Genomic DNA, 14,552 nt, shown 5'->3' with positions numbered 1-14,552 from the left:
ATCTAGCTTTGCCTGTTACATGAGTGGTCACTCTCTTTTTGTATGTGCATTAAATAGTCAAATAGATCCCTGCCAATAACTGTGTGGTGTTTAATTTGTTCTGCTGAAGGAGAGACAACTACCAGCAAGAGCAATAAAAGTCTCATAATGAAATAAGAATACTACAAAATCCAAGGATTTTAGTATGGCCCGTTATTCATTCAATTCCTGGCAGCCTTTATGATTACAAATCACTTGATTGACTAACTAGACATTCTCAAAGTGAATTATGAATCAGATTCATTTTTCCTGGTTGATAGTTGGTACATGTTGTAACTCTTCCTCTCTGTGATATATCAAGTTCTTGTAACAGTAATAAGAGATATAATCAACTCTTTATTTCTGGACAAATAAATTGCCTTTTCAAAAAATGAAATGTGGTTGCTAACATTTTAACAGGGCAGCAATATAATTCCTGCCTGCTATTCCAAAGCGGAAGCTGATGTGATGAAACAGCTTGTAAGTATTTGATTTTGCTAAAATTATTTGAAGAGTAATATATATTTAGTCCATACATGGCACTCCCATAGACTTCAGTGGAAATTCTGACCATTGATATAGGGAAATAGATGGCTCGTTTTGTAAAAACAAATAGCCCTGAGACAATGGGTTCTAAAATAGTCTGTGACTTTTTGTAGCAACGTATGAAGAATCAGATGTTGTAGAGTGATTTTAGGGTTTTTGTTTACCGCCCTGGGCTCCTTGTGAGTGGAAGGGTGGGATATAAATAATATAAAATAAACAGATAGATAATTAAAGCATATGTGACGAATACCCCTGAATGGCACTTTTAACACTTGGGAAAAGACAAGATTTATGAACAGTCAGGTTACGAATTGACTGTCTATTTATTATCTGCCTGTCTATTTACTACACAGTTTCATCAACTTAAGATGAATCATATGGTGAAAGAGAAAATGATTAATGAACAAGGCACATTTTGAATATGTTTTTAACAACAACAACAATAATGCAAATCTGAATTACTGCTACAATTTCACATAGCTGGGGCACTTGATAGAAATTTTTCCTAAGGAAACTTAGTTGCTAGTCAGCCACTTGATTGCTATCTGGTCAATATGAAGTCACTCCTCAAAGGAATGAATTTGGTAAATGTCTGATAGGTTTTGTGAAATTTTCCTAGGCCTTTTAATGAACCATGGTTACCTCTTTATTTTTAGGCCAGTGTAATTTTATGTCAATATAAATCCATCAGATTTTCTGGCTGTTTCGATGAAAACTACACCATCAGAAAAGTGAAGGCATAACATCAGGCAATATTGTTTTGAATCTCCAGCTGCTGAGATGGAGAGACATGTGAGCAAGTGGGCCATTGCAAAGGAAAGAAGGAAAAGCGGCACAATATTCAGAAATAAACCAAATGAAGGATGCTTTTTGCAATAAAGCATGCTTGGTGAATGAATTTATCTCACATTTTTTATAAACCTGCACTTGGATTGCTTTGACTGTTGCGATCTTAACGGAGGAGATGCTTTGGGCTGGAGACAATCGCTTTTATGGAAACAGAAAGTGACAAGTGGGACCTGTGTAACAAAATGTTGTAGTGAGCAGTACTCCTGTTTCAAGCCATGTGCTCTTCAAGGACATTCCATTCCATTCCCCTTCTCCCAACCTATTTTTCCTGTTTTCTCTCCCCACCCCATCCCTGCAACAGTTGGTCAGCATTCCATAGTCACTGAGTATGTTCAGTTCTCATTGGATTGTTTTGAGATTCCCCTCTTCCTCAGGGTTTTTCCTAATTTGGAGTTTCCACAAACTTCCGAATTGCTCCCTTTTGCACATAGATGGTGGTGCTGTTTTGGCTATGAAAGGAGAAGCATTCAGATAATGAGTTTGCTATTAGTATAAATTATCTGAGAGAGGCTTCACGTCTCATTCAGAAGCTCAGCATGGTAAGACAACCTGTTATAAAATAATGGGTACCATGATCTAGACTTAAGACAAGCACATTTTAAGTACCACTGATTCCAGTAGGAGAGAGGTATGTCATACTTTTCCACTGATGTCAAGAGGACTAAAATATTCTTCCTCTTGGCAGGATCTTGACCTGGATCTAAGAATAATCTAATATGTTCTCCATAGCTTCCGAAGAATCTCAAGATTCCTACACACACACAAACACTATAGAAGAGAACAATCATATGTTACTGAGTTGAACTAAAGGTGTTATAATGGATTTTATAAAGCCATGCACCACGTGGTGTTGTCAGCATGTTCTCCCCATATCAGCTGACCCAGGCTTTAAGGTTGGAAGGGGGCTACTCATGGCCCTGCTGTCTGCTGCTCCATGCTGGAGAGTAACATCCTCTGCAATGCTGCCCTTACTGTGGAATTCTCCCTTGGAGGTGCAGAATGCCCCAACTTCAGTGGTATTCTGGTGTCAGATTGTTTTAGGATGTGTTGAATTGCTTCTTTTATCTGTGATGGTTTTATAATTGCTTTAAGGCTGTTTCTTGCATAAAATGTTGCTTTATGGTATTTTGGAAACTGCTCTGAGAGTCTTTTTTGTAATGAAGAGTGGTCTAAAAATTTCATAAATAAATAAATTAGGAGCATTATTTCTATGAATGATATGTCTAGTATAGTATTGTTTCGATTCCATCCTATAAGCATTAAAACCAGTTTTAGAAAGTATCAATAGACATGCATGTGTCATAAATATTAACAGAACAAAGACGTACAGATCAAATGGAATTCACACAAAAGCAGATTCTTAATTCCGTTAGCCTTGCCCTGTCAGAGATTTTGAAGGCATGACACCATTAAAAGAAAAATCCCACACTTCGATAGCTGTTTTATATCAGGCATGTGAAGTTTGCCAAGTGTGACAAATCTCAGAGATCAGAATACCTTTCAGAAATGTAAATTATAGTTTCAAATCTGAATTTCTAAACAATTATACACCTAGTAAACAGCTCAGCCTTGAATATAAGCATATTCTAATCATTTGATTAATATTCAGAAAAAATGTATGCATCTTCATGACAAGATTCCTGAATCTAATGGGGTATACTTATTTATTTCCCCAGATGGGGAAGAAAGTGGTGTGGAGGTATGATGCATTGAATTCCTTTGATGTCTTCCATAGTTCTAAGTTATATTTTATTTGAAAACGTTTAGAGTCTCATCATGCCCAGTTCTGAGCTGGTATAGCATTGTGACTAACAGTACAATTACTGTATATACATTTCTCTATTGACATCTATCATGTGAGCTATACATTATGAAGGGCAGTATATAAATGTCCTAAATCAGGGCTGGGCAACCTGTAGCCTTAGGCTGTATGTGGCTTTCAGACTGATTTCATGTCACCTTTGGCTTAATGTCAAAAGCCTTATGCAAGCTATCAGTTCAGACCTCTGGCAAGAGCAAAATACTCCCCTGAAGACTGCTGGGTGGGGTGGAAGACAAAAGGAGTGGGGAGGAAAGGGAGTAATAGAAAGAGAGAGGGGGAATTGGGTGATCTTACTCACTTTGGTTCTGACCCCACCAACCTCTGGCATGTGACCCCAACAGATTATCTGAGGGAATTCGGCCTTTCACAGATAAAAACTTGCCCTCCCCTTTTCTAAATACATAAATCTATGATTTATTGTTAAGAAAAGCACTGCTTGCATGGATGAAGCAGGAATTTGTTACTCTGCATCGTGGACCACTAAAAACATAAATCTTGATAGGTGCTCAGGGAGAGAAGCTTGAATCTCTCATGGTCTGAATCTCCCAAGAGAAGCAAGTCTAGTGCTTTCAGAACCTTTTTGTTCTATTTTTCAATGTTTAAATAAAATAAAGATGAGGGGTCGATTACAGAAGTTTGATCATTATTTAACATACAAGATGAACTGTATTCATTTTCATCTTTTCATGCCTTCCACTCAGCAGCTTCTTCGTGACACTCCTCTTTTATTGGCTCTTTGAAGTGTCTCTTACTTTACTTTGAGTTCCCTGGACTCACCTGCAGTAGGTAGTTCGTTTTCAAGTTAACTTTTCTATCCTACTGATGCCAGATTTTTCTTTTCTTTTTCCACATTACATTTTCCAAATAAACATCACAGAGTTCAGTATCTTTTATGTAGTATCATATTTTAAATGAAGGGAGGACTTAAGAACACAAGCGGATATGCATTTAAAATGGACTGACTTTATTTCACAGGTAAAGACGGCTCTTTGAAAGCAGGCATTGTGAGAAGTATTTGGTATGTGTTTTCCCCTGAAGAATGTTCTTTGTCATGTGGGATATTAGCATCTATAAATTCTGACATGAATGAATCTCTTGTCTGTCTTTTTGCAGCATTTCTATTCCATCTTGTGTTGTTGGACTTGATACTTTAACTTCAAGACTGTAGTCCCACAGACTAATGGGCAATGTTTGTTGTAATAGTGAAGAAGAATCTTGTGGTACCTTAAATAGATCAGCAGGTATTGACTCATCTTTTCTACTACTGTGTTTTTTAAAGCTAAGGTTCAAAATTATTGTCATTCTGGCACATAAGGATTCAAGCCTACTTTAGAGTCTATGTTTCAGAGCGTGGATTGTCCACAGAAACAGAAGATCAGTGGCAGCCATGCTTTGTTGTTGGCCCTTGTACATCATACATTTTGGGGGGCCCTTCCAATTTAGTGTGATTATACACCAATATCTTATTACATGTTTTCTGTTTGGAGATGAAAGGAAGAAGGAGATGAGAAGAAGACATTTCATTAAATATGAAGTACATATCTTCAGAATATATATAAATTATAGATACATCTTTATACATAATGTTAATTGACATGACAAAGTTGTATTGGAATATATTGGGCAGAAAGTTGGATGTCATAAGACTGGCATCACTTTGTCCCGCTATGGGCCTCGTTGATTGCTAGCAATGCGCGAATGTCAGACTTGGCATGTTTCTGTCAGAGAAAAAAATGAAACAAATCAAAATGATCATATAACTGCTGTGTATAATGAAATTATTGTATATGACATTTTAAGAAGATTTCTGGATTTGGGGGGTCTCCCACAGTGAGGGTTTCCAAACTGTGTCCTATGGACCACCAATGGTCCATCAACCTCCTTAGGTGGTGTCTGTGGTTTTGTGGTTAAAGACAGGAGATGGCACATCCACGGCATTAAATATTCATATTGATTTGTTAATTGTGTGTTTTTATTGCTTCTTTTATTTCTTATATTGCATTTTATTATATTATAATTTGAATTCTATGGAATACAATAAATGCAATATATAAGAAATAACAGAAACAATAAAAATACAATTAAAATTATACTGCATCTAGCAGAGCACATTACAACTGCTGCAATAGGCAGGAAAAAAATGGTCTGCCAAGACCCTCAGCAATTTTCAAGTGGTCTATGGGGAAAAAGTCTAGGAGCACCACTGGCCTAGAGTTGTGGGCCCTCATGCACTACACCCCATATGGCCATCACTGCAGAAAATGAAGTGGCAGCAATATTTAGAGGTGCCTGCTTTGATAGAATGCCATATAAATGGCATCTCTTTTAGACACTTCTTACAATACCTTGCAGCTAGTTCTAGTTCTTATTCCTTATCAGTTCTCGAAGTTCAAAGTTCAAAGAAATGAGCCATTTCATGAGGGTACATGACGCAGCTGTCTTGCTGTAGCCAAGTATGTCTTGGTCTGATTAATACTTGGATAGGAGACCACCTGGGAACCCATATATGCTGACTTGAGTTCCATGATGGGTGAAATGTGGGCTATCCCTGTACTAAAATAAATAAATAGTTTACCATCCAATAGTCAATAAAGGAAAATAAGTACAAGTTTAAAAAAATAAGACATAGTGATGGGTTTCATTGAAGATAACAAGCTAGCCAAATGGGTTTGCTATGTCCTTGGATTTTGGTGGCATAACCTGCTTGAAATGTTTGTTCTGAAACAGATATTTCCATATAACTCAAAACAATATTTTCATTTTAGGGTGCATATTGAAAGGGAGTTCCACATAAACTAGAATGGTCATATGGTAATGCAGCATCTTGCTTCTAACATATAGTTTTCAATTTTTTTTAAAAAAAATCAAAATTTATGACAATTCTTTTTCTAAGTATTTATGAAGCCAGATAGGTTCAGCTCTAGTATTAGCAATTAATTAAGTATACATGAACAAAACATACTAATTGATGGAACTGTTTTGATGATGTTTTAGTATCTAGTAGTAGAATGGGTTTTATGCTGCTGTTTTTTTGTTTTTTGTTAATCACTGAACTATGAGTTTTCACTTCTATGGGTGGCATTCAATGCTAGTCCTACTCAGAGTAAACCTATTGAAATTAATGGACATGACTAACTTCAGTGGGTGTACTCTGAGTACTACTTAATTGAATACAACCCTATGTTGCTTTATTATATTGATTTTTTTTAATATTTACTTTCATGGTAATATGATATCATGGTTAAGATACCTTATGAGGGATACACACTAAAATGCTACCTATATATAAGGCTATAATAATATTAATACTCTATGTCCTGGCCATGCACAGATCTGTGTGTTTACGAATGGAAGCATAATCACATTGAAGGCACCTCTTCTGCATCATCAGTTTGTGAGACAGGAGGCGGTTGTTGCTTGGGGGCTGTGTGTGTGGTGTTGATCTCTGGACTGGACAGTTTGAGGTGAGACAATTGAATCCAGCCATCCAATTTCCCTTCCCTCAGCAGGTGATTGGCATTGTTGAAGATCACAGTACTGACGATCTGATAGGCAAATTTATGCACACTTAGGGATATAGGAGGAATTCATTTTATATAGTTTTATTTATTTATTTATTTATTTGTTCATTTCATTTAGTAATTGCTTCACATGAAACATCCCGAAGTGATTTAACAGTGAAAACATCAACAACAAAACCTATATGAATATAATTTCCAGGCAAATGTATATAAAGACTGGAATAGGAATCTTCACTTAAAAGGCTGGTTGGAAGAAGAAGATCTGAAAAGACAATAAAGATGGCACCTGTCTGATACTTAATGGGAGGGAGTTCCAAAGGGTAGGTGCTGCCACACTAACTTCATGATGAGATGGTATCTTCAGAATGCACTCTCTTGCAGAATGCAGTGATCAGTTAGATACATAAGGGATGAAGTGATCTTTTAGGTATCCTGGTCCCAAGCTGCATAAGGCTTTATACGCCAGCATGAGCACCTTGAACTTATACCTGAAACATGGTGGTTCTGACCCATTCGAGCTTTGCTTATATTGGGCCATTTCTTATACTTTTTTAAAAGCCTGACTAATTATATGCAAAAACAACATACATTATACACATAATATGTATAAAGGAGTCCAGACCCATGTGGTATTATATTCCTGTAGCATAATTTTATGTACATTAATGCATATATATTTTTATACAGTTGTATGTATCTGTTTATGTGTTGGTTACTTTAAGAAACCTGGAGTGTATATGTGTATAATATAATATTATACATATAACAGTATGTATAATAATGCATATAATATGCAAGAATTGTTTGTATTTTTATTGGAACTGAGGAAAAACTTCTCTCTTTTCATTAAGGAACAAGACTGGAATTAGAAAAAATTAGATAACCTTCACATTGAGATTTTAAGAAAATTCTATCCCTATCCCTATGCACACTGTCCACTACTATGTACACATCGTTGAATTGGGGGCAGAGTAAGAAAATTGTGCCTATGGAATAGCTTTTAAATAGGCACAATCCTAGGGCATGGAATTCTGCATTCAAGTTGTTCATTGATTTTCACCTTATGCGACCCCAGTGAAGTCAGTGATATGTGAAGAATGTAGGTCAGTATGGAAAACAATTCACTAGAATATATCAATGGATTTTAAAAGAGATTGTGGAAGTTCATTGTTGACCTGAAACTGAACTGAAGAGTCCACTCTGATGAAACTACTGCCTGCATCAATTTATTGGCCCCAATTATTAATTTATTTCTATTTCTTGCCCTCAAACCACAACCTACATGAGAGGAACATGACAAAATCTCCTCTTAACAATCTCAGCTTTTGACTACTGACTAAAATGAGTTAGCACACGTTAGTTTAAATGAAAATGTAATTGTTAGCTCAAGAGCAGGATTAATAAAGGAAAGAATGTTTGTAAGCTGTTGGGAAAATAGGTCACCTTAGAAAAATAGATTGAAAAAATGTTCTATTTGAGCCTATGTGTGGTGTGGTGTGCATTTTTTGGTGTGTGGGAGGGTCACAGTGTCTGGGGAGGACTAGGGCCATCTCAATACATTTTGCTGTCTTAGATGAAGAATAAGATGCCTCCCCTCCCCACACAGAAGTCAGACCGGCGACTGACCATTACTTCAACATCCTTTGCTGTGCTTTCAGGGAGCAGGTCAGTTAGGGGGCACAGAACATGTTCCATAGCAGTACACACACAGTTCTGTCCTCTAGACCCATGCCAATGCTTTTTGACCTCTAGCATCTGCTGCCTGAGGCAGCCACCTCACTCTGCCTAACGATAGGGTCAGCTCTGGGGTGGGGTATCAGTGCCATGCAGAATATATCTTTGCAACCTAGCAACCAGTCCAAGCAGTTTAATGTGATTGTTTGGCTTAATTATGGAACTATTTTGTAGCTTGTAAACGGGATATGCCTTTCCAAGTTGTTTGTGAAGAATATGTAGATTGTTTATAAACAGGACAACCAAGTATTCCTGCAGATGTTCACTAAGCATGAGGTAACAGGAGGATGAAGTGTCATATGTCAAAGATGAGGAACCATCTTGGGTCTGTTTTTCTGAAGAACCTGCTAATCAGGCTGAGGTCTTGGAAACAGTCTACTGACAGGTTTCCTGCCTGGAGATTTGTTAGGTGTGAGAGCTTGGCTTAGCCAGGATTTAATTACAAAAATGGACTTTATTCTTTTTCTGCCTTACAAAATTCCTCCATATACATTAAAAGAACAAAAAACATTTTTTGATAAAACATACAAATTGATATTTCAAAGATATAATGCATGCAATATATTTTGATTGTTAGGGGTTAGGGATGGAGGCTAAACTGTGTCCCCTATCTCCTTTGACCCTTTGTCCTCCCCCTTTGCTTCTTGGGGCCATGCCCACCAAGGTCCTTCAATCCTTTTTTCTTCTGAGGCAACTTCGTCCCTTGGAGTTCCACATGCCCCATATTAAATAATCATGGGAAAGGATTTCAATTCCTTGCCCATGGAAAAGACAGTTTGGACACAGGAGACAGAGGCTGAAATTTTCTATAAAACCAAAAGGCTGAAATATTCTTGAGGAAAAAAATACATAATAATATTCCAGTGTGATGTAGGAGCAGATTATCTGAAAGTAAGAAGGAGCTTGACTCGAATATGTAAACTATAGTTGTTGAAAGCCCTCTTCTTGTCTGTATTGATCAATGAACCTTCATTTTTATTTTCAGACTGTGTTTCGCCAATTTCCTGTTCACAATGAGTATCTACAGGGAACCCAAGAAAATGGCTAACAGGAAGACACCTGCATCCTTGTTTGTTTTCCTGGAACCATTGCACAATATTAAGACAGGTAAAACTATGGATTAATTATCTGGCTGTGATTCAGAGGATAAATGACAAGCTCTCCCAATGCTGTTGTGTAATTCACTTTTTTTTACAACTTAAGGGGTGGGGGGAACATTCTTTGTGCTATTCTTTCCCTTTTAAACTACAACTGAATAAATAGAACTGTCTGTTTAAGTAATAGTTGTTTTCTTCTAACAAGCAGACCTCAGTGTTTCTACATATGGTTCTGCTAAACTGGGTATACAAAAACATGGTGCATGTATGGGCATCCATTAATCTAACTTGGTTCCCCACAAGGGAAATGTGAGACAACCTATGTACAAGTAAGCATGGATTTTCTTTCCTTTGGTCTCTATTTTGCAAATGGTACTTAAAAAAACCCCCCAATTACAGATGCATGTTTATTTGGAAATACCACTAAGCTCAGTGAGGCTTTCTCCCAGGTAAGTATGCCTAAGATTGCAGCTTGAATATAGTGGTGCAACAAGTATTATTTTGCCAAATTACATTTAGCTGAAAAGCTTCTTGATGTCATATATTACATGGGTTTGTCCACCCTGCACCCAGGAGAATGAAACTGACTGATGATGTTCAAATTTTGTTTAAAAGTTATGTTCTCTGAAGTCAGGCTCAAGTTGAAATATATATATATACACATACACCTGCAATATTGGAAAAAGTTTCTTTTTAAAAAAATCACAAAACTGAAGGGAAAAGTTGCAGATAAAAGTTCATTGGGTATCAATTGAACTAGTTGGCATAGATAGTAGGTTTAAGTTAACATGACTGAAATGGTTTTGCTAATTTATTGTCATGATTGCCATGCCCAACTATGCTGCTTCTGTCTCTAATTACAGTGGCAAAATCCCCTATTTGCTTCAAACAAGGTAATAGTAGAATGATAACATTTTACCTCCCTTATTTCCCTCAAGTTCAAGTTTGGAAAGGTACAAATTACTTAAGACCCCTCTACTTTATTCTAGTCTTTTTATAAGATGTAAAATGGAAGCAATTGGTGGTCCACCAACCATCACATCACTTGAAGTGTATGACCTAAACTAGATTGACTGTGTTAAAATATGTTAGCATACAAGAGAACATTCTGCATGAACTATTTATTAGGACACAGTACTTAATCTGTATAAAATCATACAACTAATACATCATAGATTGCTTCCTTGGTCTCAGTGTTTCTATATCTATAGAAACCTCTAAGGATATATCACAATTGTGGAAGTCATTTTTTGCTTCAATAACTAATATATTGTGCTTTGAAGTAATGTGGTTTCACTGTAATCTATCATCAAACACCTAAACTAACAGACAAGGTAGAATCATCACAATGGAGATTGTGAAGACAGAAGTGTGTAATCAGATAAATGAAAATAAAGTTTTGAAAAGGATTGCAGAGGAGTAACAGGAGATATTACTGGTGTGTTCTTAATTCATTGTTGTTTTTCTTTCAGTTAAAGTTCTATCAGCTGGGGAGAGTTGTTCCCTTCTTTGAAGCTAGCTCTTGTTTCTCTGAAGTCAGATTCCTTATTCCCAGGGCTCCACTCTGCACTGCCAGCACAAACATACATCAGCAGCTGCACAGTGCTTTCAAGAGTTAGCAAGAAGCTATCAAGCAATTACTTATTCTATTTTAGATCCATGACCATGATTTTACTTTGCAGGTCTGAAATTTGGGGGATGAGAAGATCAAAGACAATAGATAAAGTCAACAATTGTAGAAAGCGTGCTCACCTGGGCAAAGAAATTGACTATACCTGTATTTAATTGGAAAGATAATATTCCAAAGATGCCAATAGCATAACCTCAGTGATAAAGTGGAATATTTTGAATAAGACATTCTCTGAATTTTTGGACAATGAATGAAAAGTAGCCCACTATTGTTTCTAAACAGATGTTCAAGTGCAGGATGTGTCATTTGTGCAGGCCAGATCACAGGGCCTCCAATTTAGAAAAACTGTATCTATGGTGCGGTGTGGACCTACGTATGTGCCTACCACAGGATGAGTGATGCAATATGAAAGTAACATGTGCATACTTTAGTATGTACATGCATACATCCAATTTTCCTGTAATCCTTCCATCTAAAGAAAAATGGGTGGAAGGACTTTGGGAATGAGGTATATACGCATAGGAATGTACATACACGTTGCCCCCAAAATACGTTACATTATGTGTGCAATGTTGATGACTAGCAAATACACAGAACTTTACCACATGAACTTTACTATTGCATCAGAAACTATATGAGGTACCCTTACATTCTGACAGTGCCATGTTCATGTTATATCAAATGCATACGTATTATGGATTACCGCTTATGTTGGAAAAACATTGTTGACTATTAGGGCATTTTCACACGTCACTTAAGAGCACCTTTGAGGCTCTTTCACATTACTTATTTGTGCCATGGGTGAATGTTGTTAATGTGTGAAAGAAAGAAGAAAATAACTCTTTTAAAATAAAATGTAGATTCAGGTCACTGTAAGCTTTACATTTGCATTACAGATCAACTGAAGCAAAATAAATTTAAGCCTCATGAGTGAAAACATCCTTAAATAGCAATATGGCACGGTAAATACAAGGTGAATATTTGACAGAGACACATGAACTCAAGAGAAGAAAAATGTTTTATTAGCTTTTCAGTTCTTAATTGTATATGAGCATTGTGACATGGAGAATTGTGTCCGCTGCCATTTTTTGGCTGCGTCGCTATATGGTTTTAAAACATAAGCAGGGAAATGTGACTCCAAATGTATCCATAAAAAGTTTGAAAGATGTTAATAATGGTTACTGTATGAGGAACATTAAGCTGATAATATGACAGTTTTTTTTTGCATGCACTTTTTCAAAATATAATGAATATTATATATATACACTAATATATGCATTTATGCATACTTTCCCTTAATATATGCATTTTTGTATACATTTGTTAGTTGGAGAAATGAACTGAAAATTCAGAGAAGTATGAATTTTAAAGGATAACCACATTTCAGTTCGGATAATGTTTTGGGAAGTGCAAATTAAATAGATTTGCATTAAAATGTGAACTGAACCAAATTTCTTCCCTGTCCCTCATATGAATGCAATACAGAGTGGCAGTCCAAGACATTTTGCTCTCTCAAATGGGACCCAAATGTTTTCCCTTTCCCCCTCACTGTTGAGGACCACCACTTTTAAAAAGACTTGCACCATTCAGACACCAATCCCTGCCTTCCTCTATTTCTCCCCAGCCCCACCCCAAACAATGCCACTGGAAGTTGGTTGTCTCACTCTGCTGTATCTCAGAGCCGATGCTGGTAATACATGGATCTTCAAAATAGTAAGTACATCTTTTGTACATGTAGATCTTCTCTGTGGTGCCCCCCCATCTATGGAATTCCCTCTGGAATGAGATTTGATCCCCCCCCATGTTGACATCTAGAGAGCAACTTAAAAATGTATCTTTTCATCAGACGTTTGGACTGCTTACACACCATTTAATGCACATTGCTTCTCCCAAGGAATCATGAGAACTGTAGTTTACCCATCACAGAGTTATAATTCCCAGTTACAAACAACAGTTCCCAGGATTCTTTGGGGGAAGCAAGGTGCTTTAAATGTATGGTGTGTATGCAGACTTGGTGGTTTGCTACATATTGCATGAGAGATGGTTTACTACCCACTCTGTTGTTGTTGTTTTTAGTTGTTGTTTTAAATGATGTTTTAAACATTGTTCATAGCCATCCTGGGCTCCATTAGGAGAGCAGGATAACTAATTAGTAGAATAAATAAATAATGAACAAAGTTTCTAAACTCCCTAGTAATTGGAGATCCTTGTGGAGTCTGAAAAAAATATCGCAAAGACCATGGAAAAAGCAAAATTTCCCCTCCTTTTAGAAGAACATTTTCTCCCCAACTTCCTTCCAAACCTGCATACTTGCTAAGTAAAAGACTGGCAGCTAGTTGAAGAGAAAGAACACCTCCCCCTTTATTGTGGGCAGGCAGTGTTTTAACTGCAGTTGCATTGATGAAAGTGCTTGGAGGATCCCCTTTTACACACAGACCTAAACAGAAGGATGCTTCTAAGCTTCAATCCCAACAATTTCCAGCTTCAGTGTTCCTGTTATATGGCAGAACACATGCTCTTGTGTTCTAAAGCATAGCCAGTCTCCAAATATTTGTGTCATTTTACACCATTAAGCCTTAAAAACACGCTCATTTAGAATTGCATAGCAATACTCCTAATCACAGAAAAGGCTTTTTCAACCCAACAAATGGCAAGTATTCTACGGAATACATTTACTCAGAAGAAAGAAAGAAAGATGCTATGAATTTTTAAAAGTCCACTCATTCAATTATTGCCACATATCAAGGACAAGCTGCTACATTTCAGAAAATTGGCAAGACACAATGTACAATGTAATTTTTTCCTTTTATAGATTTATTCTCTGAAAATTGGCCCCATTTATTGCAAATTCTCACTCACACACACCCAGATAGAAAAGCATATGTGCCGTATGATATATCTGTATCTCTTTCTATATAGCCATTAGGCTGAAAAACATTTTAGAAGGTATGTGAAATCCTGCATGAATGGTACCTATTTTCTACCTATCAGATGCTTCTCAGTAAAATTACATTGCAATTCAAAACTGAAATATATATTAAACTCAGACATCAGAACTCAAATTGTGAAGCCTTTGCTTCTATTTGTGACCAATTACTTATAGCCATGTTCTGCCCATAATATCAACTTCACCAGAGTGAGGTGATGGTTCACCATAGTTTTGCCCTCATTAAGGGCTGCCCTAAACGACCAGTTAATTATCAAGTTGTATGATTATATCATACAGAAGCTTTTATCTCACTGATAGCTAGACCCTGCAAATAATAAAATGTCCAAAATGTAGGGCTGCTATTAACACACACTTGTGTGCTGTCTCAGCTGATATCTCAGCATAC

The 14,552-nt window shown here is 36.7% G+C and overlaps 1 long non-coding RNA gene across 2 annotated transcripts in view; it reads left to right on the top strand.

Annotated features, from left to right (window-relative positions):
• The first annotated feature begins 436 nt into the window (after positions 1-436).
• The window catches only part of LOC133382740 (uncharacterized), a 101,674-nt gene continuing 87,558 nt past the window's right edge, over positions 437-14,552 (top strand). For both annotated transcript variants that reach the window (XR_009762082.1, XR_009762081.1), the window contains exons 1-7: positions 437-498; positions 1,221-1,453; positions 4,349-4,476; positions 6,567-6,699; positions 6,875-7,076; positions 9,476-9,597; positions 12,842-12,930. This is a non-coding gene — a long non-coding RNA (uncharacterized LOC133382740). The remainder of the gene's footprint in view (positions 499-1,220; positions 1,454-4,348; positions 4,477-6,566; positions 6,700-6,874; positions 7,077-9,475; positions 9,598-12,841; positions 12,931-14,552) is intronic.

The sequence above is a fragment of the Rhineura floridana genome, chromosome 1 (genome assembly GCF_030035675.1).
Source record: "Rhineura floridana isolate rRhiFlo1 chromosome 1, rRhiFlo1.hap2, whole genome shotgun sequence".
NCBI classification, from domain to species: Eukaryota; Metazoa; Chordata; class Lepidosauria; order Squamata; family Rhineuridae; genus Rhineura; species Rhineura floridana.
The sequence above is the reverse complement of the archived record's forward strand: the minus strand, read 5'-3'. Positions and strand labels throughout refer to the sequence as shown.